Raw genomic sequence first — 18,535 nt, 5'->3', positions numbered from 1 at the left:
CAAACCCAAAACAATTAAGAAAATGGTAATAGGAAAACACATATCGATAATTACCTTAAATGTAAATGGATTAAGTGCTCCAACCAAAAGACATAGACTGGCTGAATGGATACAAAAACAAGACTGGTATATTTCCTGTCTACAAGAGACCCACTTCAGACCTAGGGACACATACAGAAAGAAAGTGAGGGGATGTTAAAAGATATTCCATGCAAATGGAAATCAAAAGAAAGCTGGAGTAGCAATTCTCATATCAGACAAAATAGACCTTAAAATAAAGACTATTACAAGAGACAAAGAAGGACACTACATAATGATCAAGGGATCAATCCAAGAAGAAGATATAACAATTGTAAATATTTATGCACCCAACCTAGGACCACCTCAATATATAAGGCAAATACTAACAGCCATAAAAGGGGAAATCAACAGTAACACAATCATTGTAGGGGACGTTAACACCCCACTTTCACCAATGGATACATCATACAAAATGAAAATAAATTAAAAAAAACAAGCTTTAAATGATGCATTAAACAAAACGGACTTAATTGATATTTATAGGACATTCCATCCAAAAACAACAGAATACACATTCTTCTCAAGTGCTCATGGAACATTCTCCAGGATAGATCATATCTTGGGTCACAAATCAAGCCTTGGTAAATTTAAGAAAATTGAAATCGTATCAAGTATCTTTTCCCACCACAACACTATGAGACTAGATATAAATTACTGAAAAAAATCTGTAAAAAATAAAAACACATGAAGGATAAACAATACACTACCTAATAACCAAGAGATCACTGAAGAAATCAAAGAGGAAATAAAAAAATACTAGAGACAAATGACAATGAAAACACAATGACCAAAACCTATGGGATGCAGCAAAAGCACTTCTAAGAGGGAAGTTTATTGCAATAAAATCCTATCTTAAGAAACAAGAAACATCTCAAATAAACAACCTAACCTTACACCTAAAGCAATTAGAAAAAGAAGAACAAAAATCTCCAAAGTTAGCAGAAGGAAAGAAATCATAAAGATGAGATCAGAAATAAATGAAAAAGAAATGAAGGAAATGATAGCAAAGATCAATAAAACTAAAAGCTGATTCTTTGAGAAGATAAACAAAATTGATAAACCATTAGCCAGACTCATCAAGAAAAAAAGGGAGAAGACTCAAATCAACAGAATTGGAAATGAAAAAGAAGTAACAACTGACACTTCAGAAATACAAAGGATCATGAGAGATTACTACAAGCAGCTCTATGCCAATAAAATGGACAACCGGGAAAAAATGGACAAATTCTTAGAAATGCACAACCTTCCGAGACTGAGCCAGGAAGAAATAGAAAATATGAACAGACTGATCACAAGCACTGAAATTGAAACTGTGATTAAAAATCTTCCAACAAACAAAAAGCCAGGACCAGATGGCTTCACAGGTGAATTCTATCAAACATTTAGAAAAGAGCTAACACCTATCCTTCTCAAACTCTTCCAAAATATAGCAGAGGGAGGAACACTCCAAAACTCATTCTACGAAGCCACCACCACCCTGATACCAAAACCAGACAAAGATGTCACAAAAATAGAAAATTACAGGCCAATATGAACGTAGATGCAAAAATCCTCAACAAAATACTAGCAAACAGAATCCAACAGCACACTAAAAGGATCATACACTGTGATCAAGTGGGGTTTATCCCAGGAATGCAAAGATTCTTCAATATATGCAAATCAGTCAATGTGATACACCATATTAACAAATTGAAGGAGACAAACCATATGATCATCTCAATAAATGTAGAGAAAGCTTTCAACAAAATTCAACACCCATTTATGATAAAAACCCTCCAGAAAGTAGGCATAGAAGGAAGTTGCCTCAACATAATAAAGCCCATATATGACAAACCCACAGCCAACATCATCCTCAATGGTGAAAAACTGAAACCATTTCCACTAAGATCAGGAACAAGACAAGGTTGCCCACTCTCACCACTATTATTGTACATAGTTTTGGAATTTTTAGCCACAGCAATCAGAGAAGAAAAAGAAACAAAAGAAATCCAAATTTGAACAGAAGAAGTAAAGCTGTCACTGCAGATGACATGATACTATACATAGAGAATCCTAAATATGCTACCAGAAAACTACTAGAGCTAATCAATGAATTTGGTAAAGTAGCAGGATACAAAATTAATGCACAGAAATCTCTAGCATTCCTATACACTAATGATGAAAAATCTGAAAGTGAAATTAAGAAAACACTCCCATTTACCATTGCAACAAAAAGAATAAAATATCTAGGAATAAACCTACCTAAGGAGACAAAAGACCTGTATGCAGAAAATTATAAGACACTGATGAAAGAAATCAAAGATGATACAGATAGGTGGAGAGATATACCATGTTCTTGGATTGGAAGAATCAACATTGTGAAAATGACTCTACTACCCAAAGCAATCTATAGATTCAATGCAATCCCTATCAAACTACCACTGGCATTTTTCACAGAACTAGAACAAAATATTTCACAATTTTTATGGAAACCCAAAGACCCCTAATTGCCAAAGCGATCTTGAGAAAGAAAAACGGAGCTGGAGGAATCAGGCTCCCTGACTTAGACTATACTACAAAGCTACAGTAATCAAGACAGTATGGTACTGGCAAAAAACAGAATATAGATCCATGGAACAGGCTAGAAAGCCCAGAGATAAACCCACGCACATATGGTCACCTTATCTTTGATAAAGGAGGCAAGAATGTAGAGTGGAGAAAAGACATCCTCTTGAATAAGTTGTTCTGGGAAAACTGGACAGGTACGTGTAAAAGTATGAAATTAGAACACTCCCTAACACAATACACGAAAATAAACTCAAACTGGATTAAAGACCTACATGTAAGGCCGGACACTATAAAACTTAGAGGAAAACATAGGCAGAACACTCTATGACGTAAATCACAGCAAGATCCTTTTTGACCCACCTCCTAGACAAATGGAAATAGAAACAAAAATAAACAAATGGGACCTAATGAAACTTAAAAGCTTTTGCACAGCAAAGGAAACCATAAACAAGACGAAATACAACCCTCAGAATGGGAGAAAATATTTGCAAATGAAGCAACTGACAAAGGATTAATCTCCAAAATTTACCAGCAGCTCATGCAGCTCAATATCAGAAAAACAAGCAACCCAATCCAAAAATGGGTGGAAGACCTAAATAGACATTTCTCCAAAGAAGATATACAGATTGCCAACAAACGTATGAAGGAATGCTCAACATCATTAATCATTAGAGAAATGCAAATCAAAAGTACAATGAGATATCACCTCACACCAGTCAGAATGGCCATCATCAAAAAATCGACAAACAATAAATGCTAGAGAGGGTGTGGAGAAAAGGGAACCCTCTTGCACTGTTGGTGGGAATGTGAATTGATACAGCCACTATGGAGTACAGTATGGAGGCTCCTTAAAAAACTAAAAATAGCACTACCAAACAACCCAGCAATCCCACTACTGGGCATATACCCTGAGAAAACTATAATTCAAAAAGAGTCATGTACCACAATGTTCATTGCAGCTCTATATACTATAACCAGGACAAGGAAGCAGCCTATGTGTCCATCAACAGGTGAATGGATAAAGAAGATGTGGCACATATATACAATGGAATATTACTCAGCCATAAAAAGAAATGAAATTGAGTTATTTGTAGTGAGATGGATGGACCTAGAGTCTGTCATACAGAGTGAAGTAAGTCAGAAAGAGAAAAACAAATACCATATGCTAACACATATATATGGAATCTAAGAAAAAAAATTGCTCATGAAGAACCTAGAGGCAAGACGGGAATAAAGACACAGACCTACTAGAGAATGGACTTGAGGATATGGGGAGGGGGAAGGATAATCTGTGACAAAGTGAGAGAGTGGCATGGACATATACACACTACCAAATGTAAAATGGATAGCTAGTGGAAAGCAGCCACATAGCACAGGGAGATCAGCTTGGTGCTTTGTGACCACCTGGAGGGGTGGGATATGGAGGGTGGGAGGGAGGGAAGAGATATGGGGACATATGTATATGTATAACTGATTCACTTTGTTATAAAGCAGAAACTAACACGGCGTTTTAAAGCAATTATACTCCAATAAAAGTGTTAAAATATAATCCCCCCCAGAAAAACAAAAAAAAAACAAAAACAAAGGGTATGTGCATTTTACATTTTGATAAGCATCACCAAAACAGTTTCAAAGAATTTACAGTAGTGAACTTCCTCTTAAACTATGAAAATATCTATTTCTCAACATCCTAGTAATCATGCTCTTATGAAACATTTTGACCTTTGCCAGACTGATAGGTGAAAAATGCCATTTCATTGTTTGTTTCTGTATTTCTCTAATTCTGAGTGATATAGGACTTCTTTGCATTTCTTTTTTTTTTTTCCCCAGCCATTTATATTTTACTTTCTGGGAAATTTTTCTATTGTTCATGGGCCTTATCATTTTTTAAAAATGGTATTTATACATTGAGAAAATAAACATTTTTCTTCAGAATAAATAGTAAAATATTTTATTTTTACTTTCCACTTGTATTTATTTAATTTCAGTTTTTTAAAAGTATTATTTTTAGTCTAGTTAATTCATTAAATGTTTCCTTAGTAGTGTGTGTGTGTGTGTGTGTCTTTGTGTATATATATATATATACTCAGTAAAAACTATATATGTAGTATTTTTACATATTTATATATATTTATATATATTTATATACGTACATATTTAAGACAAAAATATGATATATATACTTGTATACAAAATATACTATACATACTTATATACAAAAATGCTATATACATAACTTTTCACTGAAAAAGATATTTATTTAACCACATTATAATATATTTTGGATAATTGATGAGAAAGTAATTACTCAAGTCCCACTATATTAATATAATTACTGCCATCATTTTAGTGTATCTCATTTCAGTCTGTTTTCCCATGTATATATATTTTAGTTATAAATATAATGGCATAAGTTATCTTTAAGGGACACTATAAAGGGGTCTCCTGTTAGATCAAGGAAACAACAGCAGAAAGAAGTTGGAGGTATAGTGCTTTGGGAACAGAAGTTGGAGGGAGGGGTTTATAAGAAGTTTGATGGGGCCTGCATCCCGTCCCACACTACCCCACCCCTAATCAGGAAATGGAAAGTTGCAGAGTATTTTGTGTAAGTGTATTTGGAGAACTAACCAACACACCCATAAAAAGCTAACATGTGTAGCCTGCTATAAAATAATGCAATAACAAGCCACTGTCAACCAAGAAAAAACTGCAAACAGTATCAGTTAAGCAAAAAATAATAAAGTTTTGCCCTTTTCCACTATATCCCTCTACCCCTGTTCTGACGCTAAAAAATGCAGAAACAACACAATGAGTAGAGGAGGAAGAGAGGAAATTGAAAGTAGAGAAAGAGAGAAAGAACAGACCTTAGTGATTTCATCCAGTCTCATGACTTTAAATGTCATCTATGTGCCAATGACTCTCAAACTTATAGACCACCCTTGAACCCTCTGCTGAACTCCAGACTTGTATATCTACTCTCCTACTGAACATCTCCACTTTATAGACATCTCAAAGTTAACACATCCAAAATTGAACATTTGATCATCCCCAAGGAACTGATCTACCTGCAAACTCTCTCCATTATAGTTGATGGCAACTTCACCCTTCCAATTGTTCAGATCAAAAATCTTGGAGTTTTTCTTGACTTCTCTTGACCCACACATTGCATATTATAGTTTTGTCAGAAAATCCTGTGGAATCTACCTTTAAAATATATATGGAATCTGACCACTTCTCGCCACCTCAATTATTACCTGTCTGATTGGATCTAGCATCTTCTCGCCCCTGGAGATGCCCCGATCTCCAAACAGACCTCCTGTTTCTATACTTGTCTCCCTCACTCCCATAGGCTATTTCAAAATAGCAGCCGTAACTGTGTCTTAAAAACATAAATCAGATTGTCATTCTTTGACTCAAAACTTTTCAATCATTTTTCGTCTCTTAGAGAAAAGCCAAAGTTCTAATAACGGCCAACAAGCCTTATGTTATCTGCCCCTCCCCATTACCTCCACCTCATTCTGTTTTAGTCTATCATAACAAAATAACATAGACTCGGTGGCTCAAACAACAGAAGTTCATTTTCTCACAGTTCTGGAGGCTGGATCAGAGTGCCAGCATGGTCAGTTTCTGGTGAGAGTTCTCTTCCTGGCTTGCTGATGGCCACCTTCTTGCTGCATTCTCACGTGGCAGGGAGAGAGAGAGAAATGAGTCCTCTGGTGTCTCTTCTTATAGAGATACTAACCCTATTGGATGAGAGTCCTACCCTTATGACCTCAATTAACACTAATTACTTCTGTAAAGGTACTATCTCCAAATATAGTCACATCAGAGGTTAGGGATTCAACATGAATTTTTTGGGGGGGTAGGGTGGCAATACATTCAGTCCGTAATACCCTCACTAACAATAAGACCTTATCTCCTACTAAGTCCCCCTTGCTCACTCTCTCCAGCCACATGGACCTGGTTGATGATCCTTGAACAATTTATACACATACCTTCTTTAGGAACTCTGTACTGGTTGTTTACTCTGCCTGGAGTATACTACCTTCAGATAACCCTATGGATAACTCCATCACTCTTTCAAGTCTTTGTTCAAACGTTAACTTCTCAATTAAGTCAACCCATCAGCCTATTTACAATTGCTACCTACCCTGTCTAGCACCCTTGATCCCCTTATCTTGTTCTCTCTTTTGTTGTTCCACACAACCTTCTAAGATACTTTACAAGGAGCTGGACATATAGTGGAGACTCAGACAGAGGAGGAGGGGTAATGGGCCTGGTGAGAGTGGCTGCAACTGACCCGAGCCAGGGCCAGGTGGGTGGGGAAGAGTTGTTTAGAGAGGAGGCCACACAGGAGCTGAGGCTCGAAAGGTAAGTGGGAATTTGAGGAAGTAGGCCTTCACTAGTGAGTGGCCTTTGGAAATCAAGTAAACCTAGCCCCCCACTCCCACTGAAGACAGCAGTAGAATTACAGACATTATGATAAGACAACAGGGAAGAAATTTGCAAGAAGGTGGAGAATGAGGGGGAAGGTTGACCCTATTCTATTGGGCAGATAGGGGTCTGGCTTGGGTCTGTATTTCATGGAGCTGTGGTCCCAAATTGTTTGCTTAAATAATAGGATGTCACCCCATCTGACTTTGCTATTTCCAACTTATGTCCTTTATATGAGTTAAAGTTTGTAGATGTTTCTAATGGAAACTGAGTATAACAACCTGGAGTTACATTAAGACATGCAACCTCAATGAGGGTGATAGTGCCCTTAAAGAGACAAAAAATTGATGCTTGGAGAGTAGAATAGTCTTAGATAATACATCGATTCATGACTTTCCAAAGGGCCACAGTACATGGACAGACATATCTGTGGTTTTAAAATGTCATAGAGGAGTGGGGGTTGATTAGGAAAATCATGTTTAAAAAGTCTCTTTGCAGGAGAGAGGTTAATAATAATAATAATAACAAAAACAACATTGAGAAACACTGCTTTAAAATATGGAGAATCAGTACTCAGTCAATACCCAATAGCCATTTTATATATAGTAGTTGGTATCTGCTAATCCCAAAGTCCTAGTTTATCCCTTCCCTACCCCCTTTTCCCTTTGGTAACCATAAGTTTGCTTTCTATGTCTCTGAGTCTGTTTTTGTTTTGTAAATAAGTTCATTTTTATCTTTTTTTAGATTCCACATGTAAGTGATATTATATGATATTTGTCTTTCTCTGACTGACTTACTTCACTTAGTATGATAATCTCTACAACAAAGTCCTACTGTATAGCACAGGGAACTATATTCAATATCTTATAATAAGCTATAATGGAAAAGAATATTTTATATATATATATATATGCATATATACATGTATAACTGAATCACTTTGCTGTACACCGGAAACTAATGCAACATTGTAAATTAACTATACTTCAATTGAAAACAATTTTAAAAATACCCAATACCCAACTCTTTAACAGCTAATTTACATTTTACAAAATCCCAGTGTTAGACATCCTGGTGAACATTCCCAAGGGGTTCATGGGGGTCTAGATAGGTTCATAAAGAAATTACACAAGTCCCTTGCCTCTTTAAAACTCCAGTGAGTGAGAATTTTTTATCTTTATGTAATACATTAAATGTAAGAAAAGAAAGCACCATAAATAGCTCTTTCCCAGTTATGCTGACACAACTTCTAGACAACGAAGAATGAAATGGATATAGCAGAGGAAGGTCATTTTACTTATAATTCTGGCAAACAATGCAGCAACTCGTATTAGCCTAATATACTGGCAGCCCTTGATTTGCATGACTCCAGTTCCAATGTGCACAAATTTCAGCTAGTATAGTTTAGTTAAACAACTCCAATCCCCCAATACATGTCAAAGTTCAGTTATATTAACCATGAGTAATTGCATAAGGTGCAAACTTTGCTGCTAGTTCCTCAGCTCACAAATCACTATGTAAATAACAGATGAGCATCATATCGGTGACCAATCATGGTACTTCTTACAAAGTCTGTCGGTGATTGGTCACAGCACATCTGCTGTTAGTTCACATACAGCCAGGACTGTAGTCATGGGACTTCCCTGTCCTCTCAGTGTTAAACCCACAGGATATTTTACAAAAGGATCATTGAAAGAGGGAACGTGGCCAGCAAAGAAGAAAGTACAGCAAATAAATGAAAAGTGGTAAGTCTGGATGTGAAATTCGAGTCAAACGTAAATGTAGTTATAGAAAAAATAACTGATGTCATGACTGTGCTGATGCTACTACCTTTGAAGACACTCTAGCTATGTTGCCAGAGGAATTCGGCCAAGGTGAACTTATCCACCTTGATAGGAGAGTGGTTTTGATGAAAAGGATAAGAATATGCCAGAGGAATTGACTTTGGCAGAAAACAAACAAACAAACAAAAACAAACAAAAAACCCTGCACATTTACATAAATTCAGACATATGTAACTTTCATGACAATGATAGTACAAAGGATAAAATGTAAAATGCTGATCCAAAGTTAGAAAGAAATCTAACAGCCAACACATAGAAAAGATGCTCAGGCCATAGCCTAAGTCATACAGTGAGAAGAAGGCAAACGCTATTTAATGAGTTAAGTTTTTTTTTTTTTTAACAAATAAATAAAACACTTTCATACTCAATGTTTATAACCTTGAAAATTAATGTACTAAATAAATTTTATTTTTCTATTTTTTTCATTTCCCTATACATTTATAACTGATATTAAGATGAATTTTAATGTGTTGACAAAAATTTTTAAAGTGGTGGAAAAATTGTAATTTTCCCCGTAATTAAGAATGCTTTGTATAATTACATCTTGCACGTTCATTTTTGTAGCCTCACACATTTGTGCAAATTGAGGACAGAACAGTCTATATCAGATAGAGTAAATATAGGAACATTTAATGAATGCTTCCATATGCCAGATACAGAGAATGAAAGCAACCCATTATTGGTTAAAATAAATATAGAAGGAAACTCTAATTTTTTTTTAAGATTTTTAAAATTTGTAGCAGGAAACTCTAAATTTAAAGTAACAACAATATTAAGCAACCTAAATGGATCATTGACAGATGAATGGATAAAGAAGATGTGAGATTATATATATATATATATATATATATGTAATATATGATACACACACAATGGAATACTACTCAGCCATAAAAAAAGAATGAAATAATGCCATCTGCAGCAACATGGATGGACTTAGAGATTATCACACTAAGTGAAGTAAGTCAGAGAAAGACAAATACCATATGATGTCACTTATATGTGAAATCTAAAATATGATAAAAATGAACTTATTTACAGAGCAGAAACAGACTCATAGTTACCAAAGGTGAAAGGGGGTGGGGGAGGGATAAATTAGGAGTTTGGGATTAGTAGATACAAACTACTATGTATAAAATAGATAAACAACAAAGTCCTACTGTATAGCACAAGGAACTATATTCCGTATCTTGTAATAACCTATAATGGAAAAGAATATGAAGAAGAATATAGATATGTATAACTGAACCACTTTGCTGTACACCAGAAACTAACACAACATTCTAAATCAACTATACTTCAATGAAAAAATGATAAAGTAACAGTAATGTTAATGGCAATAGATAATACTTATTGAACACTTACTATATGCCAGGTACCTTATAACATTTTTTGTACCAAGTTATTTAATCTCCACAACAATCTTATGAAGTAGGTAGTTATTATCCCCACAAACAGTTACAATGGGGTGAAGAGATTTAATAATCTAGTTATGTGGAATGAACAAAGAACCATTTTATTTAAGTTTAACCAGTATATTTTCATTCATTCATTCATTCATTCAATAAATCAGCAGATATGTGTTGAGTACTTCCATTTACCTGGCCTCTTTCTAGAAACTGAGGATATAGCAAAGCTCTGACTTCACGGAGCTTATGTATACTGGGAGAGACAAGACCATAGCAAACAAACAAACAAATATATCACATAATATCAGGTGGTATTAGGATTATTCTGATATTTACATCAGAAAAATGAAATAGGGCAAGGAAGAAAAATCAACAGTCAAGGAAATTGGATGTTCCAATTTGTGGAACATCTGTAGGATGTTCCAAACAGGCTTTTCGGAGGAGGGGACATTTGAACAGAAAAGTGAATAAAATGAGGGAGTAAGTCATGTGAATTTCTGGTGGAAGAACATTCCTGGCAGATGGAAGAACAAGAACAAAATTCTTGAAACTTGAGTAGCAAGTTCTAGAAAGAATAATGAAAAAAGGGTTGAAATAGTGGAATAAATGAGCAGAAGGGTCTCGGAAATGAAGCTGAAGAGGTAGCCAGGGACTATAGTAAAGGACTTTGCAGCCACGGAAACTATTTTCCATTTTCCATGTAGTGGAGGTGAGAAGTCATTGAAGGCCTGAGGGCAAGAGAGTGAAATGTTTTGTTTCCTTGTAAAATATCACCCTGGCTAAAGTGTAGGGAATAGGCAGTGAGGATGGGGAGCAAGAATGCAGGCAAAGGGGGCTTCCCTGGTGGCGCAGTGGTTGAGAGTCCGCCTGCCGATGCAGGGGACGCGAGTTCGTGCCCCGGTCCGGGAAGATCCCACATGCCGCGGAGCAGCTGGGCCCGTGAGCCATGGCCGCTGAGCCTGCGCGTCCGGAGCCTGTGCTCCGCAACGGGAGAGGCTGCAACAGTGAGAGGGCCGCGTACCGCCAAAAAAAAAAAAAAAAAAAAAGAATGCAGGCAAAGGGACAACCTTGGTAGTTCATGTGAGAGAGTGATGGTGGCTTGGACCAAGGAGGTAAGTGTAGGGGAAGTGAGAATACTGAATGAGTGGTTCATTCTGAAGATAGAGTTTACAGGATTTGCTGATGGATTTGATAGAGTGTAAAGCAAGAAAAGTGAAGAATCCAAACAGGCAGCACAGTTTTGGTCCTAGTAATTAAGTGAATGGTGGTGCCACATTTACGAAAGAAAGATGAGGAATAAGTAAGTCTGTGTGGGAGAATAACTCAAGTCCTTTTTTTAGACATGCAAGTTTTACATATAAGTGGTAATAAAAGCCATGGAAGGAGATCAGTTAACATAAGTCATGATTGTAGATGAAGTTGAGAAGAGGTCACACAGTAGGGACTTGAGTACATGCCAGCATTTAGGGGTCAGCACATAGAAGATTGGGAATTCCCTGACAGTCCAGTGGTTAAGACTCAGCGTTTTCACTGCTGTGGGCCTGGGTTCAATCCCTGGACGGGGAACTAAGATCCCATGCGTGGCATGGCCAAAAAAAAAAAAGAATATTGAAGGCGATCCAGCAATGGAGACTGAAAGAAAAAAACTTCATATTTTATACTCGTATTTCAAGTAACTAATGAACCTGGTTCCAACACGAATGCACCAAATATGTGACACCTGGTAATATTCCAAATAACTGAAGGAAGATATCTGCCATCCACTCTGAGAAAAGATGCTTTATTGATTACAAATTCTCAAAGGGCACTGATCCATGATTAGTGTATTTTGAAGATAGAAATTCTTTGTAATGGCTCAGTACTCAGTACTATTAGAATAAAAGAAACTATTTCATGGCAGGAAAGACGTGTGATACAGGTAAAACCTTAAACTGGGTATTTTTTACTTAAATATTCACCCAGTATCTTAATTTGAGAAAATTACAAGTGCAGGCAGATTCTTCATCATTAAAGGTGCCAGCCTGAAAAAAAAAAAAAAAAGTGGTAATAGCTACAAGTAAAGTAGTGTCACCAACAGATACACACACACACACACACTCACACCTTTACACATTCTCAGTTTCTGCACTGATGTGGTCTTATTCTTACCAGCAGCAAATAAAGTATCCTGAACTTGATGGTGCACGCCTGTATGCCGCTCATTGCCTTTCTCCAAACTGATTTGTGCTCCAAATTTCTACCAGTCCAGGACCACCTTAAATCTTAGAGTTTGAGGTTATTACCTAGGCTTCATTATCCAATGTGAAATATGGTTGAAGGCTAGTTTACACCTGGTTCTTCTTTATCTTGTCTGTGCTGTCTCCTAGGTTATGAACTTATTGAAGGCAGTCTTTTATTAGACTGGACATTAGAAGGTGAGCAAAATAGTGTTCAGATTTGGGGGAATTAACAAATCTCCTTAGAGACAAAGGGGTCTTTCATGCTCCATTTATTTATCTGAGTTCCTGATGTTCTTCAACTTTTGATCTAATAATTCTCTCTTTTTTGACTATTCAACTTTTAAAAGATCTTTTAAAATGTTTTATCTACCATTTTTATTTGTTTTCTGTGGGATTGTGATCCAAATAACCTAGCCTGCTATTATTGGAAACCAGAAGGCTCACTCCTGTAGCTACTAAAGAAAATTTTACCCAAGTTTTCAAAGCTCTGCCATTGCTTCCACAGTGTCCTTCTTGATTGCCTCATACACATGTGATTTCTTCCTCCTTCAAAATTCCATATCATATCTCTGACCCTCTGTTACTCTTTATTAGTCATAAATGCATCCAGCAGTTCCCTTTTTATATCATGCAGATTCTTAATGGCAGGTGGCATGTCTTATCCCCTGAAGCAACTAGTTCATGCTTTGCACAAAGCCAACACTTGATTTATTTAACTGAAAAAGATTTCGAAGTATTGCTTGAGAAACCAACCATAATACAATCACTTCAGTTATTTCCCACATTTCTCAATTGCAGCAAGGACTAGTCTTGAGCAATAAAAAAAGTTCCCAAGTCTTTTCCCTCATATTCCACTTAAGTAGAGTTTACATAAAGTAATGTGACAGCCCAGTCTATTCTTCTTCTAACAAGACCCAGCTGCTAGAACATTCAATCACCATTAGTTCAATTTTTGATAAGAAACATGTTTCATCAGCCTACTTCACAGACCCACTAAGTAGCCTCAGTTTACACGGAAAGAAGGAATTGGCTCCCAGGGAGCATAATTCTATACAGACAGGGTCAAGCAAGACTGAATGTCAAACCGCATGACAACATGAGAAATGATGTGGGGAAAGACTGTGAACCATGTGTTGCCTTAATTGCTTGTATATTTCTAAGAAAAATTGTTGTGGCCAGAAAATCATCTAAAATTTGAAATCACACAACCCAGGGGGCAAATTCTAGGCTTGCCCTTTTCTACCTACTTGTTGAATCTGAGATACCATGGATTATAAAACATCATTATTGTACATACCACTTAGAAAGGAAAAAATCAGTCAAATAATCTATGTTTCCCATTAGTGGTAAGCATATTGTGATTTCAGGAATGGTAAAACGTGGTATAATATACTTCTTAGACTAATTGGAGTATAGTATAGATCTTAACATCGTTAAAGCTCCATTTCTTCACTCAGTAAACAAATGGTTATAAAAATACTTTCTTCAAATTAACTATACTCGAATTAAAAAAAACCCTGCTGCTTTATCAACTAAGTTTATGTAATATTCTAAATAAAAAAGTACATTCTTCCTAAATGTTAGTTTCCTTGTTATCCTTTCTTTATCAATCTCAATACTGACCCAGCGGAGTCACAATCTACAGGAACAGAATGAATCGTAGTGTGAAGGTAAAGAACATGGCGCCAAACCTACCCACAAAAAAAAACAGATCACAGGAGGTTGTGTTGTTTGAGCTATAAGTTGTACAGCTCAGGAAAAGCAGGTATTTTATCTGTAAACTTGCTTATACCCTCTCATGATGTGTCTACCTATGGAGAAGATGGGGTGTTAGAAAGTAAACTAGTCTGATCTCTCTGCTTCCAAGAGGAAAACTGACTTATTTAAATGGGTGAGTTCACAATAAATTAACAGGGTTTGTATGACATAACATCTCCCTCTCACCTTTCTCAGGGAAACCACCTGCCCACCTACAGGAAGTGATCTGCTATGCCATGTACGAAAGTTATCCCACAGGGGACGTCTGAGATTTTCTAACCCAGTTTGTGACTGGGTAGGTACATCTGCCTAATTCCTTGGATCAGTGTTACAAGGTTCACCTACCCACAGAAATAAACCACAATCTCTAACATCAGCTTTATTATTAGTAAGGGTGATATTTTGGTCTCTTTTCTACTGTACATTTTCTTAATTGGATCAAGACTCATAATTCAGGAAGTTTTAACGAGGTACTATTTGTGAGTTCCCTAAAAGAACAACTATTCTACCTGCCCTTGGCCCTAATGAACAGGCAGGCCTCTGTATTAGAATACAGAAATGATGACAAAGGCTGCCTGTTCAAGATGTCATTGGGAAATTCAGTTCATCCCGTAACCGTCCCTTCCTCACCCTGTCTGACACAGACAACCAGCCCGTATCAAATATTTCTTATCTGCTGAGGAGGGGGACCACTCCATTCTTTTCCCTCGTCTCTGGCTTGTCTTAGCTTCCTCCCATCAACAGTGCTGTCCAAAGCTTTATCTCTGGCCTGTGATGAACTTGGCTGTCCTCTCATTGCCACTAGCCAGCAGAGAAGCAACCCAGGCACTGATCCAAACCAACTAAAGGACAGGCAGCTGCAGTCTATGAGATGACAGAGTATCACCTAAAGGTCCGGCAAAGGCCACATATTGACTTACTGTGAGCCATCAAATTAAGAGGATAAGGAACTTTACCAATAAAACAACCACCTACTTTGCTTGGCCACATTCTCAGAAACCGACAAACTGGGACCAAAGGTAGTTATGCAGGAATATCAAGAAATTGAGATGTGAGGACAGTCAGGACATTGGACAGGAGGGATCTTGCCCAGCTCCATGCTCATCTTATTTCCTTGTATACATTCTGTATCAAAACAAATAAATTATATTTTTTGCCATAAAAATTCAGCCACAATGCTTACTTCTGTTTTTTTTTGCACCGAGGGAAACTATCCCCATGCATTCCACATACTTGCATATTACTGATACAATTTGTAATTATTTTATTAGGTTGTGTCTTGCCTTACATCTCCTGGCCCACCCACTACCCAGCCATTTATGCAGCAAACAGCTCTATGCAGGTGTAACCTGACAGCACTTGGCCTTGGCTATACACCATGTCTCTCGATTTATATCCTGGAACTTCTCCAGCACAGGAGTACCCAGAAGTGAAAGGCAGTTGACCCCTTTGGTGCCACGAGTGCATACTGGGGAATACTGGTGGGTAAATTCTCCCCCTTCTGTCCCTAGGGCAGACAACTCTGAGGCACATCTATACTGGGTAATACCACTGTCTCTGCACCTGCAACAGGTTGTAGAGGTTCCATCCCTAAAGATCAGAAGTATGCCAAAACATGAACTTCCTCAAAAGGATAGAATGACATTTTGAGCTAGTGAATTTAGAACAATGCAGACAGAGATGGTCAAACCAGTTTGTACCACACTTTGATCTTACATCCTTTCAAGAGAAAGGCACTGGCCCTAAAGGAAGGATGTTGATATAGCTCTCTAACTGAAAGAGAGGTTATGATCATCAACTAGAAAGAGAGCAAGAATGAAGAAGCAAAAGTGAGACTCAGTGCTCAATGAATACATAATTTAGCCTGAGCCAACTCTGCTTACAATGATTTAAAAAATACTACTTTAGACTTCTTTGGAAGGCTTTCAGTACTTCTAGATAGATCTTATCCATTACAACATGCTACATAGACATTACACATTGCAATGATACAATTATTAAATATAGGAAACTTATTTTACAAAGCCTCTTCTTTTCAAATCAAGGTGATCAAATTACCACATGATGCCAAGCCCAGTGTGTTTCCAACACAATTACAGATTATGTATTTGTGAGATTTTTATCAGTGAGACATTTCCAAAGCAAAGCTGGAGAAGCAACTCACTGAGTCCAGATCAATAATGGAATAATTGTACCCATTCCTGTTTTTTTCCTAAGGCCAGGCTTACTGTGGAGAAGGAGTCAGACTGTTATGAGTCTGCAGAGGTGACTTCTTTCTCTTTGGGTTATATATGACAAAGGTCCTCCTCATATCACTGCCTTCAGCTGTAGACCTGGTTCAAATACTGAAAGAAATTGGATTGAATGAAGATCAATCCAGCAGCCCAGCCAAACAGCATCACTCAGGAATCTTGCTTTGGAGGCCTCAAGGGTCACACTGGCTCAAGATATACACTTGGTTCACGTAGAAAAAAAAATTTTTATGGGTTTGAAGGATGAACTGATATGATCTAGAAAGAAGAAGAGGAAATAGGACTTTGTCATTCACAGAGTAAAGAGATCATTTGTGAGTTACTTCTCTTGCCAATAACTAGCAAAGAATATCAGAAGAGAAGAGGCAACAATTTCCTTTGATGAAGTGTTTTACCAAGTTGTATCTACCTTTAACCACTGCAGTGGGAATTCTTCCGTTCCTATCTCATTTACTATATATCTCAAACATCATGCACCTACCTAAAAAGATACCCTAGCAAGGGGTAAATTGGATCACAGAGAGTAATAAAATCTATGGAATCTTTCTTCAGTTTTTGTCATTAAAATCATTCAAATTCAGATAATTACCAGAATGGACATTTACAAATTCCCAGAAAAGAGCCATATTTTTACTAAAGGCATTTTTGAATATTCTATTATGGTTAACCTGTTACAATGTGCTTTACCAACAAATCAATTTTACTTTTAGAAATAGTACATTGACAGAGAAAGAATCGACTCTGAAGTTCAAGATGTGGTATAGCATTTTGGAATGTTTTCACACTTTTAGGACGAGGTGGAAAGGACCTGTGACTACTTGGTCTAAAATCGTATGTTCTGAAATAATTTTAACGGTGTTTAGGTCAGAGTCAGGACTTTGATGCTTTTTGAACTTACCACTTGTACTGCATAGCGGTCTTTTAAATTGAGTAATTTACATATAACATTATAGTAGTTTCAGATGTTCAACATAATAGTTACATAATTGTATACATTTGCAAAATCATAACTACCTTTTAAGAGACCCTTTCTAACATGGTGACACGATGGTGAACACAAAAGATATTGGGAGAATTCGAAGTATAAATATCAAGTTTCTGCTTGAGGCTGTGCAGCCTGAGCCATTGTGATTTTCACACATGTTTGGGAAGATCTATTGGAGCCAAAGCAGAGAAATCACTTTAAAACCCGGCTAATGCATTCATTGAAGTAGGCTGTTAGCCTACTCAATTTAGCCAGAAATAGTCTCTGAGTGAGAGGATCTTCATTTCCTTCCCCTCAAAGAAGCCTGGCTTTGACAAAGGATTCAGACTATTTTTATTTTCCTTTGCCAAACATTTAACATTTGGCAGAACACTGATCTTTGATTGGGCAAAATAAGAACTAGGTAGTGACAGAGTAGTGTCACTAGAGTGAGGTCTAGACCAGTGGTTTTCAAAGTGTGATCCGGGGACCCTTAGAAGATCGTGAGACACTTCCAGGTCTCAAGGTGAGGTCAAAACATTTCACAACATTAAGATGTTGCCTGCCTTCCCCCGCCCTGCCCGGACTCTCTCTGAGGGAACAGGGGAGGTTTCGGTGACCGAGTGATGTGTGATGATGTCATTTCTCTGATGGCTAATGGAATATGAGTTGGTATTTTGAATTTTCTGTCTTAATTTCTAATATAGTAAATATCAATGGTTATAACTCATATTTTAAAGAAAACTCTTTGGGGTCCTCAATAATTTTTAACAGTTCAAAAGTATCTTGAGACCAAAAAATTACATTTCTAGAACAATGCTGTCCAATAAAATTTATTGTCATCATGGAGATATTCTATAAAATATATTCTATAAATCTGCACAGCACTGCATGTGACTGATGGCATCTAAAATGGGGCTACTGGGGGCTTCCCTTGTGGCGCAGTGGTTGAGAGTCCGCCTGCCGATGCAGGGGACACGGGTTCGTGCCCCGGTCCGGGAAGATCCCACATGCCGCGGAGCGGCTA

The sequence above is a fragment of the Grampus griseus genome (genome assembly GCF_964374135.1).
Source record: "Grampus griseus genome assembly, chromosome: 4".
Taxonomy (NCBI): Eukaryota; Metazoa; Chordata; class Mammalia; order Artiodactyla; family Delphinidae; genus Grampus; species Grampus griseus.
The sequence above is the reverse complement of the archived record's forward strand: the minus strand, read 5'-3'. Positions refer to the sequence as shown.